Source organism: Lygodium microphyllum, chromosome 24 (genome assembly GCF_053477565.2).
Source record: "Lygodium microphyllum isolate KBCC chromosome 24, Lygodium_microphyllum_v1.1.10, whole genome shotgun sequence".
Lineage (NCBI taxonomy): Eukaryota > Viridiplantae > Streptophyta > Polypodiopsida > Schizaeales > Lygodiaceae > Lygodium > Lygodium microphyllum.
The window spans coordinates 137,920,077-137,937,576 of NC_141158.1; positions in this window are offsets into that span (position 1 = coordinate 137,920,077).

Here is a 17,500-nt window from a genome sequence, read left to right on the forward strand (position 1 = left end):
AGACTTGATGAGACCCATCAAACCGCCTAGCTTGAAGCGCGAGGGCCAGCTCCCTCGCTGTGTCCACCTCGACATGGCCCTGTACGGCCTGATTTTGCAAGTGGGACCAGAAAAGCTTGTACAAGTTGATATGCGATATTTTCGCATGTCGCCTTGCCCTGATAGCCAAATCCATTTCTTTGGCTGTGAGTAATGGCCTCTTGATGCCGGGACTAACCTTAGTGACCCAGGTTGAAACCAAGCCTTCACACCTGATTTCTGCACTTGTGTTGGGCTCCTCACTGAGCCGGATCTGTCCTTGCAAACCTGGAGGGTGAAGCCTCCGCGCAACCTGCTCGGCTTGATCGTGAAGCCAACCAACCACCACGATGTTACCCAACAGGTTGCACCCCCTTGGTCCCTAGACCGGAATGGGCTTGAATGTGTTTGTGGACTTCAAGATCAGAGTGGGTTTCCTGAAAGACACTCTCATCCGAAGCGCAGGGTCCCCAGCCTCATGCACCTCAGCGACTTGAGTCCCCCTCAAGAGCGTCCATTCGTCACTATCTGTCCCTGCGAGGGGCGCCCCAGCACCCCTATCTTCCTTGCTGTATGAGGGCTTGTCTCCCTCTGATTCAGCCGATGTAGTCCCATCTTTTTGCTCCAAAGTTTTGTGTGAAAGTGTTTGTAGTTCTTGATTAGCATGTATATGATTCCCCTCTCCCGCTGCCTCAATCTTTTGTGGTCTTTCAGTTTCCTCTGTCATCACCACCCCCTTCGCCCTGGGCCTTTTCACCACATCGTATTCATCTTGCTCTTCCACACACGTCTCTGTCTTTTCCCTTTTTTCCTCACAGCCCTTCCCATCGTCACCTGCTCCTCTGGTTTCACTGTCCATCTCATCCACCCACTTGTCACAATACACGGCCATTTGTTTATACTCGCGGCTCACGAGTTCTTCAGCATCTCCCGTCTCCCTAGCCTCCACCTGTTCCTCAACCCATCCGGCACGTTCGTTTAGACTCGCGGCTCCACGAGTTTGATCTACCTCTTCCACTCTGCCTTCGGCCGTTTCTTTAGACTCGCGGCTCACGAGTTCTTCCCTCAACTCTGTTTCTCCATACACGGCCGTTCGTTTAGACTCGCGGCTCACGAGTTCTCCCTTCACCTCCATTTCACACACGGCCGTTTCTTTATCCTCGCGGCTCACGAGTATTCTGCCTTCTTCTTCGCTCTCATCTCCGCACACGGCCGTTTCTTTATCCTCGCGGCTCACGAGTATTATGCCTTCCCCCTCATCCTCTTCCCTGCACACGGCCGTTTGTTTATCCTCGCGGCTCACGAGTATTCTGCCTTCTTCTTCGCTCTCCTCTCCACACACGGCCGTTTCTTTATCCTCGCGGCTCACGAGTACTATGCCTTCTCCCTTCTCCTCTCCACATCCGGCCGTTTCTTTATCCTCGCGGCTCACGAGTTCTTCTTTAGTCTCTATTTCGCATACGGCCGTTTGTTTAGACTCGCGGCTCATGAGTTCTTCCCCTGCCTCCACTTCTTCTAATTCCCAGGCTCCCAGCCCATCCTGTCCTGGATTGTTTATACTCCCCCTAGGTTCAGGAGTCTCTGAATTGTCTGTCCCGATTTCTTTATACTCCCTCCAGGTGCAGGAGTCTTCAGCGCTACAAACACCCATTCCCTCAATCTTACCATCGTCATACTCGTACCTTGCACATTCATTGAGAACTTCAAGTTGATCACTGTCTTTCTTGCCCCCATACTCCAGTTTGCACTCCTCTAGGATCACTCCATCTGGTAGAAGATTTGATTTATCAACCATCTGCTCTTCTGCGCAATTTTCGATGAGAACTCCATCAACCATAATACCTGGCCCGCAGGCCTCTCTTTGTTCCCGTAGGTACTCTCTGGTCACAACTTTATTTATACTCTCTGACTCTGTTACGAGTTCTTCCGGTTGCTCCTCATCATATGGCCTATCAGCCCACCATTGCTCTGCTTGTCGTGTTTCGTAGTCGTTATTACAAGAATATGGCCCGTAGGCCTCCTCACTTTCTCCTTGCCCCCACTCGTTGTACTGTTCTTCGTGCTCGAACCTTTGTAATTGTGCGTAATAATCCGGGTTCCATTCTTGATCCCCTCTGGCCCACCTGTCCTCTTCTAACTCTTCTTCTTGATCTCCAAAGTAGGCTTCTTCAGGCTGGTCATAATATTCGTGGTAAGGCTCATTTGCCCCCCACTCCTCTTCTCTCCATTGCCTTGCCTCGCACGACACATCCTCTTCTGGTGCATCTTCAAATTGAGTAAAATCATTTTCCCTTTGAGCCCTCTCCATTTGGTGTGCCTCTTGCATCATTTGTTGCCGTATCCTTCTTTCGGCCTCCCAATCTATCTGCTCATCTAAGTAAGTATCATCCGTCCAAGCAGTTGGTTCATCTGTTGTTGATTCATCATCTGATTCACTTAACACATCTGGTGGCTTGGTCTTTGCTCCACATTTCCCTTTCCGCTCTGCCAACCCTTTTTTCAATAAGTTCATCACCTGTAGTAAGTTTATACGTTCGGCATGACTCAATTGTCCCTCTGATATCAACCTTTCCCCCACTGTCAATTGGGCCTCTACTGCAGCGCACATGTCCCCTTCTTTCTCTACTTCACTTTCACTACTCTCACTATCAGACTCACTTTCCGTTTCTCTTTCCTGCCTTTTTGTGCTTGGGTTCTTCTGATTTGCCTGGGGTTTCATACTTTTTTCTTTCTCATTCGGCATACCCCCTTGTGCTACGATCTCTCCATATTCTTCGCTAATTTCCAACCTCAATTGTCTTTCTATATGTAATAAATCAAGATTCAAACATTTTCTGTGCTCTTCATACCACTCCTTTAATTTGTCATTCAGCCCCTGTAATTCTTCTTTTAGCCCAACTTGTTTAGTCTTTACTCCATTCAATCTCCTCTCCAAATCCTGCTCCTCCCGCTTCGAGAATCCATATCCACACTTTAGCCAATTCACCTTCGTTTCCCACAAGATCCTGCGTTCATCCTCACAATCATACCATCTTGCCAAAACCTTGTGTTTCGAATCATACAAATTCTCAATTCTGACCTTTTCGGCTTCGATTCGTGTTTTTTTCATCTCGTTTTGGTCACTTTTCACTCTATTCCCACTTTTCTTGTGTTTTCCCATTTTTTGAATTTTTTATGAATTTTTGAATTTTTTTGAATTTTTTATGATTTTTTCGAAATTTTTCTGAAAAATTTTGAATTTTTGCCTATTTTTGTGTATTTTTGCCCCTCCCCGCCTCCAGACGCCTCCGATGCGTCACGGGGTCCCGCTCTGATACCAAGTGTTACAGAACTCCAAAATTCCCAAAAACATGCCTTCACCCCAAAACACACCTCAACTCGGCATATCACGCCCCTTGGGACTCAACACGGCACCATAACATGATACATCGCGGCATAGCACGGTTTTCCCAACTCAACATGGCACCACGGCACGGCATAGCTCAACACGCCACGGAGGGCGACACGGAAGGTAACACGCCACGGCCCAGCGCCGACGCGACTCAACAGTCCACCTTGTTATCTCCCCCCATCGGGCGGGGAATTCCTCATGGCACTTGAAAGTTTTTGGTGCTCACGCAAGGACGCACCTCCGAAACCCTTTGAGGTAGCACAACACCCCACTCACCTCTCGCCCCATAAAAAGACTACCCTTTCCCCCTCACTCTCACTGTTTGCACTCACCATCCCCACTCACCTATGCCTGGGGGAAGCCCCGAGCCACTTAACCATACCCAAGCGACACGCACTACGGCCCCATGCCGCGACGCGCCCAAGGAGAGCCAAGCCTCGAGTAGGGTACCTCCCCTATAGGTGTTGTTACACACTAGGAGTGCGTAAGGTAAATATCCCCAAGTTGGTTTTGGCACAACATAACACGTCACGTCACAACACGTCACAGCACGACACGACGCGTCACAGCGCGTCACGACACGGCACGGCACGGCACGACACGGCACATCACGACATAACACGATTGCAAGAAAAGAGAGTGAGAGAGTTTTGAGAATGAAAGTGAGAGGATGTATTAGATTGAGAAGGATTTACAAAGGAACGGGTAATTCGAAGATGGCGCACACGCAGCCTATTATCGTCTCAACACCGTTTTGTAAGGAAGCAAGAGGATGCTCCCTTATACACTCCCCCCCCACGAGAAAGCTCAATGTCCTCATTGGGCGAGAGAGGGACAGGATATTTGACTGAAAAGAAATCGGGGGTCTTAATCCACTCCAAGAGAGCAGATCAGTGTCTTAGCCCGCTATTTACAAGGGAAGTATGTACAAGCCACGTCTTATCCACGGAATTTTTACAAGTGTGAGATAAGACGGATAGTTAGAGAAGTAGAAGTCTTATGCCTTGCCCACTGACTCAATTACACTTGTGGAACAAAGGACTTTGCCAAAAAGATGAAGTAGATTGATTCTGTCCACTCCTCACTGTACAAATCGTGAGACAGAAAATCACTCATGAGGTAAAAGTGGATGATAGAGATCTGGATTTTCTCTTTCGTTGTAGAACTGCAGCAGTAAATCACGGGCGTGTTCGATGACTAAAGGTTCAATCACCCATGCAGCCTCTTTGATTGGGCGATTCTTCCATTTGATCTGGAATTCGGGATGTTTGCCGGTGAAGCGAGTTGCCAGAATGATTTCAGGTTCAAAGGGTAGTTGTTTAAGCTGATCTGGCAAAGGACGTTGGCGCCCAAATCTAGTGTCAGCATGGAACCTCCGAAGTAGTTGTACATGAAAGGCATCATGAATTAAAACGTTGGGTGGCAACTGGAGTTTGTAGGTGACATCATTAATGCTGGTTACCACCTTGTAGGGGCCATAAAATCTGTTGTTGAACTTCGGAGTTAGGTTTTTGGGCAGATCTATATTTTTGGAACTGACTAACACCAAATCACCAGGGAAAAATTGTACATGTCTGCGGCGATTGATGTTGTATCTCTTGGCTACTAGAATCTTGTTTTGACGGAGGGTGTCTTGAGCGACTTGCATGCGCTGTTTCCAATTGAGCAGAAACTCTTCAGCATCTGGATCTGTGATAAATTGCTTACCTGCTGCTAAGGCCATGGGAGTTATGACTTCTTTACCAGTTGCCATCTCAAAAGGAGTAAACCCAGTAGAACTATGGAGAGTGGCATTGTAATGAAATTCAAGGATATCCAGAAATTGTGCCCAATCCTTCTGATCTGCTCGAACATAACTTCGAATGTAATCCTGAATACCCTGATTGAGTCTTTCTGTCTGCCCATCGGTTTGCGGATGGTATGCTGAAGAAAACCGGAGTTGCGTATCCAATACCTTGAATAATTCCCTCCACATGTTGCTTAGAAATCGGGGATCCCGATCTGAGATGATGGCCAAAGGTAGACCATGATATTTGAAAACTCTTGAAAAGAACACTTTGGCCACCTTGGGAGCTGTAATGGGCGGTTCTGTTGGAATGAAATGAGCTTGTTTTGAAAAATAATCAACTACCACAAAAATCGTTGTACAACCATGAGACTTTGGAAGCTCTGTAATGAAGTCCATACTGACCACGTCCCAAGGACGGGACGGTACGGGCATCTCTTGCAGCTCTCCTGGTGGCTTCATGCGCTGTGCTTTGACCATTTGACAGGTAGGACAGGTGTGAACATATTGTGTAACATCCTCCCGCATCTTCGGCCAGTAGAAAAATCGTTTAAGCCGATCGAAGGTTCGGATCTGACCGGAATGGCCCCCAATAGGACTATCGTGACACTCCCAGAGTATTTGGTTGCGGAGAGCTGCCACCTTCGGAACATATAATGCTGACTGATAATGAATAAGTCCATCTTTGAATTCATACATGCCCCATGGTGTGTTACCCAATTCTATGTCTCTGATTAGCTGCTCTGCTTCTTCATTTCCCTGCATGTGCTCTCTAACTTGATCAGCAAATCTACTTTCAGCAACTGTGATAGCTTGTAACTCAACTCTTCGACTGAGAGCATCTGGCATTTTGTTAGAAGATCCAGGCTTGTGTAAAATTTCTATATCAAACTCTGCTAGGAAATCCTGCCACCTGGCTTGTTTGGGAGAAAGCTTGGGTTGGGTCTGGAAATATTTGAGAGAGATATTGTCTGTATAGACCTTGGTGGGTTTGTCTTGAACATAGTGTCTCCACTTCCTTAAGCAATATACCACTGCGAACATCTCTTGTTCATGTGTTGCCCACCTCCTTTCTGTAGCATCCAATTTCTTAGATTCATAACAAACTGGGTGTCCATCCTGCATAAGGACACCCCCAATGGCGTATGCTGAGGCATCAGTATGGACTTCGAATGTGCGGGCGAAATCTGCCATCTTGAGTACTGGTGCTTGTATCATCATCTGCTTGAGTTGGTCAAAAGCCTGTTGTTGCTTATCTGTCCACTGAAAAGTAGTTGTGGGGGATGTCAAATCTGTTAATGGTGCTGTAATCTTGCTGTAGTCTTGAATAAACCGGCGACAGAACACTGTAAACCCCAAAAATTCTCTGAGTTGCGGAAGCTTAGTAGGGGGTTGCCAGTTTGTAACCGCCTGCACCTTGTTAGGATCAATTGCAATACCATCCGGCTTAATCAGAAAGCCCAGAAAATCTATCTGCTCAACTGCAAACTGGCACTTCTCCGGCTTAACATAGAGTTGATGTTGACGGAGCCGCGAGAAGATTTTGTGCAAGTGCTCCAAATGCTCCTCCAGAGTTTTGCTGTAAATTAAAACATCATCAATGTAGATGATTACAAAGTCATCTAGGAAATCAATAAAAACTTTATCCATTAGTTCACAAAAGGTTGCTGGAGCATTGGTGAGTCCCTCCGGCATCACCAGCCATTCATAACTGCCATAACGGCTTCGGAAAGCTGTCTTTTCTTCGTCGCCTTCTGCTATGCGAATCTGATGGTATCCCGACCTCAAGTCGAGACGCGTGAAGAACTTAGCACCTTGAAGCCGATCCAATAAATCATCAACGACAGGCACGGGATATCTATTTCTGACCGTGAATTTGTTGAGGGCGCGGTAATCGGTACATAGTCTGAGCGAGCCATCCTTTTTCTTAACAAATAGTACCGGAGCTCCATAGGGGGATCTACTTGGCCGCATGTGCCCAGAGGCTTCCATTTGACCAATCTGCTTCTTGAGCTCCACCAATTCCGTGCCTGTCATCCTGTAAATCGGCCCAGCTGGGGGTTGAGCCCCTGGCAAAAGATTAATCTTATGATCGACACTTCTGCGAGGAGGCAGCCCATCAGGCAAATGATCAGGCATGACATCTTGAAACTGATTGAGGAGCTGTTGCACCTTGTCATTCCCTATGGTCCAGATAATCTGCTGAATGACTGGCTCTTCCTCAATTAGGCGTGTAATGCAAAGACGTAAGTGTCCCCCATGTTTCAATTCTTTTTCAAGCTGCTTAGCTGTAATTTCTGACATTGGTGAGACTTGATTCTGATCCTGTGGTTCGTGATGGTGATCCTCTGTCTGCCCTGTGAAGCTTGGAGTGGGACTGGGTTGGGGTAAAGACGTCGATTCCTGATGTTGTTGAGGAACTTCGGGCTCTGTAGGTGTATCTTGCCGTTGGAGCGAAAAAGACTTATGAGGGTGGTGCACTGCTGCGTGACAACTTGTTACTGAAGGTTGCTTTGCTGGTGTATGCCTTGAAGCTGACTCTTTGGGACTCCATTTCTGTGTGTGACTAGTATGAAGAGTAGAAGTTGAGGGACTCACCGGCTTATTGTCGAGATGAGTAGTCACCGGAATTGGCGATGCTGAGGTCGCAAGCTCCTGCAACCTTGTACGAAAATATGGAACCCACACCACAGTGGCTGGGGTTTGAAGATAAATCTTATTCCTTTGCATTCCTAAAATTTGCACGACGTGCTGATCTACCCAATCCATTCCTAAAATGCCCTCAAACCCATCCATGGGAACAACAATGAAGTTTAACTTTGCGCGCCACTGCCCTATTTGGACTCGAACATCCTTTACCATTTCACAAGCTTTGTATTTACCCTGCACGAATGACACTTCAAGGCCTGCTGCCTTCGAGAGCCTGACGCCAAGGCGTGCTGCTACCTGCGGTGAAAGAAAATTGTGTGTGGCACCTGTGTCCACCATTAAGTTTTGGGAAATATCTTCCACTGCTGCCTGAACATAGATATTATTGATGCTAGGAATACAAACAGGCATGGTAGGAGAGGTATTAGCCTCAACAGCACCCACTCTCGGTTTTTGATCCCAATTCTTAGTGTCTTCTTCAATTTCTGTAATGTGAACTGTGGATGGGGGCAACGGGGTATTAGGTTGGACATATGCTGCTCTAGAGCCACTTGTTGATGCCGTTGCCCCTTTGGGACAATCTCGAGCGAAGTGAGGCCCTCCACATAAATTACATGCTAGGGAGCCCCCTCTTCCTCTATATCCACTAGAATAACCCCCCCGTGATGAGAAATTGCTTCGACCGAAAGCTCCACCTGTAGATCTAAAAGATGTAGACGTACTGGCAGGGCTGGAATCGGTCCGTGTGCCTTCAGTATATTCAATTCGAAGGGGTTGTTGACTTGACCACGCCGTTTCTGTACTAGCATTAGGTTGATTGAACCCTTGTGTTGTTCTGGGAGCCCATGATGTACCACCTGAAGACTGATTGCGCATGGACCCAACTTGCCTACCTTCAAAATCCCATAGCCTTTCAGCCATATTCATGGCATCTGCAACGGTAGCCGGCTCCTGTTTTTCTATTTCTTGACGAGCCCATCTTTGCAGACCATATAAAAAACCATGTAGTTTTGTCGTCGGGTCCATGTCGTGTAGCTGAAGCATAAGAGATCGGTATTTTTGAATGTATTCCCTCATTTTTCCATTGTATTGCCTGAGAAACCACCATTCATCTCTGACTTTGAAGGGTTCATTCTTGGGAACAAAATAGTCGATCATTGCTTTCTGTAGATCTTCCCAAGAAAGCTTGCCTCCGTGCTGTTCTTCTTCAAACATGAGCCACTTAGCCGCTTCTCCATCCAGTAGTTGAGCTGCTGCGAGACCTTTGCGGCGGCTTGAAATTTTCATCAATTTGAGGTACCCATCCACCTCACGGATCCATCTATTTAAGCTGACAGAGTCTCTTTCTCCTCTGTACTTGTTCGGAGGTTGTGGTTTAAATTTTCCCATTTCGTCTGAAGACGAATCATCCCGATCCCTTCTGTCTTTCTTTCTGCGTCTTCTATGTGGTTCCACTTCATTATCTGTTTCAGCCTGAATTTTTCCCATAGCTTTGGGTAACATTGTAGCCAAAAGATCTTGCATCATACCCCGCATGGCCTCAATAGAGTTGGGCTCCCTACGAAGCGCCACCCTTTCCTTCACTGCTGCATCCAAATCATCCTCATGATCCGTCGGGTACTCATCCCCGACCTCCATTTGAGGTTTACTGGCCCCAATTCCAAGAGCTACCGAGATTTCATCTCGTTCCTCTCTAGCCGCACTTTTGCTTTTGTTGCGTCCACCCATTTTTGATGACACAAATAGCTTTCACTATGATCACTCCCACGCCCGTTGAAGGACTTGCCTTCGCGTGAGGAGAGGCTCTGATACCAATTGTTACACACTAGGAGTGCGTAAGGTAAATATCCCCAAGTTGGTTTTGGCACAACATAACACGTCACGTCACAACACGTCACAGCACGACACGACGCGTCACAGCGCGTCACGACACGGCACGGCACGGCACGACACGGCACATCACGACATAACACGATTGCAAGAAAAGAGAGTGAGAGAGTTTTGAGAATGAAAGTGAGAGGATGTATTAGATTGAGAAGGATTTACAAAGGAACGGGTAATTCGAAGATGGCGCACCACGCAGCCTATTATCGTCTCAACACCGTTTTGTAAGGAAGCAAGAGGATGCTCCCTTATAGGTGTTTTCGGCTCCAACGGCAAGGCATACCTACAAAGCCCGAAATTTTCCTTGGGGGGGGGAGGGCGCCTCGCGACATGGCGTGTTGAGGGGGGGGGGGGGGGCGCCGAATTTTGAAGGTGGGGGGGGGCCGAAATTTTGAGGGGGGGGGGGTGGGGGGGGGGGGGGGGGCGAATTTTTGAGGGGGGGGGGGGGGGGGGGGGGGGGTTGGTGTGTGTAGAGAGGGGCCGAATTTTGAAGGGGGGGGGGGGGGGGGCGAATTTTTGAGGGGGGGTGGGGGGGGAGGGGTGGTGTGGTGTGTGTTGAGAGGGGGGGGAGGGGGGGGGGGCAGAATTTTTGAGGGGGCGTCATGGTGGGTGGATGGGTGTGTTAAGGGGAGGGGAGCACGTCGCGTCGTCATGTCAACACACACCACACCACCCCTCCCCCCCCCTCAACACACACCACACCACACCACCCCTCCCCTTCCCCCCCTCCAAATTTCGCCCCCCCCTCAACACACACCACCCCACACCTCCCCTCCCCCCCCCCCAAAAAATTTCCCCCCCCCCCCCAAATATTTCCCCCCCCCCCCCTCAACACACACCACCACATCCCCCCCCCCAACACACACCACACCACCCCTCCCCCCCCCTCAAAAATCCCCCCCCGCCCTCAACACACAAAACACCACCCCTCCCCCCCCAACACACACCACACCACACCACCCCTCCCCTCCCCCCCTCCAAATTTTGCCCCCCCCCCCCCCCCCAAAAAATTGGCCCCCCCCCTCAACACACACCACACCACACCACCCCTCCCCCCCCCCCTCCAAAATTGGCCCCTCCCCCCCCCCTCAAAAATCCCCCCCCCCCCTCAACACACACCACACCACACCACACCAACCCTCCCCTTCCCCCCTCCAAATTTCGCCTTCCCCTCAACACACACCACCCCAGCCCTCCCCCCCCCCCAAAAATTCGCCCCCCCCCCGTCCAAATTTCGCCCCTTCCCCCCCCAAAAATTCGCCCCCCCCCTCAACACACACCACACCACACCACCCCACACCACGCCTCCCCCCCCTCAAAAATTCCCCCCCCCCCCCTCAACACACACCACACCACACCACCCCTCCCCCCCCCTCAAAAATCCCCTCCCCCCCTCTTCACACACCACCCCACCCCTCCCCCCCTCGCCCCCAAAAAATTCGCCCCCCCCCCAACACACACCACCCCACCCCCCCCCCCCCCCCAAAAATTCGGCCACCCCCCTCAACACACACCACACCACACACCCCCTCCCCCCCTCCAAAATTTGCCCCCCCCCCCCCCCCGCCCCCAACACAAACCACCCCTCCCCCCCCCCCAAAAATTCGCGCCCCCCCCCCTCAATACACACCTCCCCACCCCCCCCCTCAACAAACACCACACCACCCCTCCCCCCCCCCTCAAAAATCCCCCCCCCCCTCAACACACACCACCCCACCTCCCCCCCCCCCCAACACACACCACACAACCCCTCCCCCCCCCCTCAAAAATCCCCCCCCCCCCCCTCAACACACACCACACCACACCACCGCTCCCCCCCCCCCCCAAAAATCCCCCCCCCCCCCTCAACACACACCATCCCACCCCCCCCCCCCCCAACACACACCACACAACCCCTCCCCCCCCCCTCGAAAATTCCCCGCCCCCCCCTCAACACACACCACACCACCCCTCCCCCCCCCCCTCAACACACACCACATCACACCACCCCTCCCCCCCCCTCCAAATTTTGCCCCCCCCCCCCCCCCAAAAAAATTGGCCCCCCCCCTCAACACACACCACACCACACCACCCCTCCCCCCCCCTCCAAAATTCGCCCCCCCCCCCCCCCCCCCCAACACACACCACCCCACCCCCCCCCTCAACACACACCACACCACCCCTCCACCCCCCCCTCAAAAATCCCCCCCCCCTCAACACACACCACACCACCCCTCCCCTCCCCCCCTCCAAATTTTGCCCCCCCCCCCCCCAAAAAAATTGGCCCCCCCCCTCAACACACACCACACCACACCACCCCTCCCCCCCCCTCCAAAATTCGCCCCCCCCCCCCCTCAAAAATCCCCCCCCCCCCCCCCTCAACACACACCACACCACACCACACCAACCCTCCCCTTCCCCCCTCCAAATTTCGCCTTCCCCTCAACACACACCACCCCAGCCCTCCCCCCCCCCCAAAAATTCGCCCCCCCCCGTCCAAATTTCGCCCCTTCCCCCCCCAAAAATTCGCCCCCCCCCTCAACACACACCACACCACACCACCCCACACCACGCCTCCCCCCCCTCAAAAATTCCCCCCCCCCCCCTCAACACACACCACACCACACCACCCCTCCCCCCCCTCAAAAATCCCCCCCCCCTCAACACACACCACCCCACCCCTCCCCCCCTCGCCCCCAAAAAATTCGCCCCCCCCCAACACACACCACCCCACCCCCCCCCCCCCCAAAAAATTCGGCCACCCCCCTCAACACACACCACACCACACACCCCCTCCCCCCCCTCCAAAATTTGCCCCCCCCCCCCCCAACACAAACCACCCCTCCCCCCCCCCCAAAAATTCGCGCCCCCCCCTCAATACACACCTCCCCACCCCCCCCCCCTCAACAAACACCACACCACCCCTCCCCCCCCCCCTCAAAAATCCGCCCCCCCCCCCTCAACACACACCACATCACACCACCCCTCCCCCCCCCCTCCAAATTTTGCCCCCCCCCCCCCCCCAAAAAAAATTGGCCCCCCCCCTCAACACACACCACACCACACCACCCCTCCCCCCCCCCAAAAATTCGCCCCCCCCCCCCTCAACACACACCACCCCACCCCCCCCCCCTCAACACACACCACACCACCGCTCCCCCCCCCCTCAAAAATCCCCCCCCCCCTCAACACACACCACACCACCCCTCCCCTCCCCCCCTCCAAATTTTGCCCCCCCCCCCCCCAAAAAAATTGCCCCCCCCCCTCAACACACACCACACCACACCACCCCTCCCCCCCCCCCTCCAAAATTCGCCCCCCCCCCCCCCCCCCCCTCAACACACACCACACCACACCACACCAACCCTCCCCTTCCCCCCTCCAAATTGCGCCTTCCCCTCAACACACACCACCCCAGCCCTCCCCCCCCCCCAAAAATTCGCCCCCCCCCCGTCCAAATTTCGCCCCTTCCCCCCCAAAAAATTCGCCCCCCCCCTCAACACACACCACACCACACCACCCCACACCACGCCTCCCCCCCCTCAAAAATCCCCCCCCCCCCCCCCTCAACACACACCACACAACACCACCCCTCCCCCCCCTCAAAAATCCCCCCCCCTCAACACACACCACCCCACCCCTCCCCCCCTCGCCCCCAAAAAATTCGCCCCCCCCCCAACACACACCACCCCACCCCCCCCCCCAAAAATTCGGCCACCCCCCTCAACACACACCACACCACACACCCCCTCCCCCCCCTCCAAAATTTCCCCGCCCCCCCCCCCCCCCCCCCGCCCCCAACACAAACCACCCCTCCCCCCCGCCCCCCAAAAATTCGCCCCCCCCCCTCAATACACACCTCCCCACCCCCCCCCCCAACAAACACCACACCACCCCTCCCCCCCCCTCAAAAATCCCCCCCCCCCCCCCCCCTCAACACACACCACACCACACCACCCCTCCCCCCCCCCCCATAAATCCCCCCCCCCCTCAACACACACCACCCCACCCCCCCCCCCCAACACACACCACACAACCCCTCCCCCCCCCTCAAAAATTCCCCGCCCCCCCCTCAACACACACCACCCCACCCCTCCCCCCCCCCCCCCAAAAAAATTCGCCCCCCTCCCCCTCCAAATTTCGCCCCTTCCCCCCCCCAAAAATTCGCCCCCCCCCCCCCCCCCCCTTGAACACACACCACACCACACCACACCACCCCTCCCCCCCCCCCCCCCTCCCTCAACACACACCACCCCACACCACCCCACACCACCCCTTCCCCCCCCCCCCCCCCGTCAAAAATTCCCCCCCCCCCTCAACACACAAAACACCACCCCTCCCCCCCCCCCCTCCACGTCGCGTCATGGAGGGTGGGTGGGTGTGTTAAGGGGAGGGGAGCACGTCGCGTCGTGTCAGGCCATGGGGTGCGGGGGGGGGGGGGGGGGGGGCATTGCGTTGGGTGGGTGTGTGTGTTAAGGGGAGGGTGGCACATCGCATCGTGTCGTGTCATGGGGGGGCGGGGAGGGGGGGGATCCCATGGGGGGGGATGTCATGGGGGGGGGGGGGGCGCGTCGCATCGTGTCGTGTCATGGGGGGGGGGGTGGGGTGAGGATGTCATTGGGGGGGGGGGGGGGGGGGCGCGTCGCATCATGTCGTGTCGTGGGTGGGGGGCTGGGGTGGGGATGTCATGGGGGGGGGGGGGGGGGGGGCGCGGCACGTCGCGACATGGTGTGGTGTGTGTTGAGGGGGGAAGGGGGGGCGCGTCGTGTCGTGTCGTGTCATGGCGGGGCGCGTCGCGTCGCGTCGTGTCATGGGGGCTGGGGGGGATGTCATGGGGGGGCCGAATTTTTGAGGGGGGGGTGGTGTGTGTTGAGGGGGGAGGCGAATTTTTGAGGGGGGGACGTCATGGGGGGGCGCATCGCGTCGTGTCGTGTCATGGGGGATGGGGGATGGGGGGATGTCATGGGGGGGGGGGAGGGGGGTTGTCATGTTATGTTGGGGAGGGGGCGCGTCGCGTCATGTCGGGGCATGGTGGGGGGGAGGGGGCATCGCGACACCCCGCGTCACCCCCCACGACACGGCACACCCCCCCACCCCACCCCACCGCACCCCCCTACGACGCGGCGCCTCCCCCCCCACCCCACCTCGAAAAACCCCGCTCCATCCACAGCACCCCACCACTCCTCCAAAAACCAGGCTCGACCCACCGTGCCCCGCCTCACTCCCCCACGACACGGCGCACCCTCCACCCCACCGCACCCCCCCACGATGCCCCCCGCACCCCACCTCGAGAAACCCCGCTCCCTCCACACCACCCCACCACGCCTCCGAAAACCCCGCTCGACCCACCCCACCTCACGTGAGCCCCCCCACGACACGGCACACCCCCCACACCCCACCGCACCCCCCCACGACACGGCGCACCCCCCACCCCCCCTCACCCCACGTCGAAAAACCCCGCTCGACCCACCCAACCCCGCGTCACTCCCCCATGACACGGCACACCCCCCACCCCACCGCACCCCCCCACGACGCCCCCCCCCCCGCACCCAACCTCGAAAAACCCCGCTCCCTCCACGCCACACCACAAATGCCTCCGAAAACCCCGCTCGACCCACCCCACCCCGCGTCACCCCCCCACGACATGGCGCACCCCCCACCCCACCGCACCCCCCAACGGCGCCGCCCCGCACCCCACCTCGAAAAACCCCGCTCCCTCCATACCACCCCACCACGCCTCCGAAAACCCCGCTCGACCCACCCCACCTCGCGTCAGCCCCCCACGACACGGCACACCCCCCACACCCCACCGCACCCCCCCACGACGCGGCGCATATCCCCCCCCCCCCCCGCACCCCACCTCGAAAAACCCCACTCGACCCACCCAACCCCGCGTCACTCCCCCAGGACACGGCGCACCCCCCCACCCCACCGCACCCCCCCACGACGCGGCGCATATCCCCCCCCCCGCACCCCACCTCGAAAAACCCCGCTCGACCCACCCCACCCCACGTCACCCCCCCACGACACGGCGCACCCCCCCACCCCACCGCACCTCACCTCGAAAAACCGCGCTCCCTCCACGCGACGCCACCACGCCTCCGAAAACCCCGCTCGACCCACCCCACCCCGCGTCTCCCCCCCACGACACGGCGCACCCCCCCACCCCACCGCACCCCTCCACGACGCCCCCCCGCACCCCACCTCGAAAAACCGTGCTCCCTCCACAGCACCCCACCTCTCCTCCAAAAACCCCGCTCGACGACCCCCACCCCGCGTCACCCCCCACGACGCCCCCCCGCACCCCACCTCGAAAAACCCCGCTCCCTCCACAGCACCCCACCTCTCCTCCAAAGACCCCGCTTGACCACCCCAACCCCGCGTCACTCCCCCACGACACGGCGCACCCCCCCACCCCACCGCACCCCCCCACGACGCCCCCGCGCACCCCACCTCGAAAAACCGCGCTCCCTCCACAGCACCCCACCTCTCCTCCAAAAACCCCGCTCGACCACCCCCACCCCGCGTCACCCCCCCACGACGCCCCCTCGCACCCCACCTCGAAAAACCCCGCTCCCTCCACAGCACCCCACCTCTCCTCCAAAAACCCCGCTTGACCACCCCAACCCCGCGTCACTCCCCCATGACACGGCGCACCGCCCCACCCCACCGCACCCCCCCACGACGCCCCCCCGCACCCCACCTCGAAAAACCGCGCTCCCTCCACAGCACCCCACCTCTCCTCCCAAAACCCCGCTCGACCACCCCCACCCCGCGTCACCCCCCACGACGCCCCCCCGCACCCCACCTCGAAAAACCCCGCTCCCTCCACAGCACCCCACCTCTCCTCCAAAAACCCCGCTCGACAACCCCAACCCCGCGTCACTCCCCCATGACACGGCGCACCCCCCCACGACGCCCCCCCCCCCGCACCCCACCTCGAAAAACCCCGCTCCCTCCACACCAACCCGCCACGCCTCCAAAAAACCGCGCTCGACCCACCCCACCCCGCGTCACGGCGCACCCCCCACCCCACCGCACCCCCCCACGACGCCCCCCCCCCCCCCCACCCCACCTCGAAAAACCGCGCTCCATCCACGGCACCCCACCTCTCCTCCAAAAACCCCGCTCGACCCACCCCACCCCGCGTCACCCCCCCACGACACGGCGCACCCCCCCACCCCACCGCACCCCCCCACGACGCCCCCCCCCGCACCCCACCTCGAAAAACCCCGCTGCCTCCACGCCACACCACCACGCCTCCGAAACCCCGCTCGACCCGCGTCACCCCCCCACGACACGGCGCACCCCCCCACGACGCCCCCCCGCACCCCACCTCGAAAAACCCCGCTCCCTCCACGGCACCCCGCCACGCCTCCGAAAACCCCGCTCGACCCACCCCACCCCGCGTCACCCGCCACGACACGGCGCACCCCCCCACAACGCCCCCCCCGCACCCACCTCGAAAAACCCCGCTCCCTCCACGCCTCCGAAAACCCCGCTCGACCCACCCCACCCCGCGTCACCCCCCCCACGACACGGCGCACCCCCGCACCCCACCTCGAAAAACCCCGCTCCCTCCACAGCACCCCGCCACGCCTCCGAAAACCCCGCTCGACCCACCCCACCCCGCGTCACCCGCCACGACACGACGCACCCCCCCACAACGCCCCCCCCGCACCCACCTCCAAAAACCCCGCTCCCTCCACGCCTCCGAAAACCCCGCTCGACCCACCCCACCCCGCGTCACCCCCCCCACGACACGGCGCACCCCCGCACCCCACCTCGAAAAG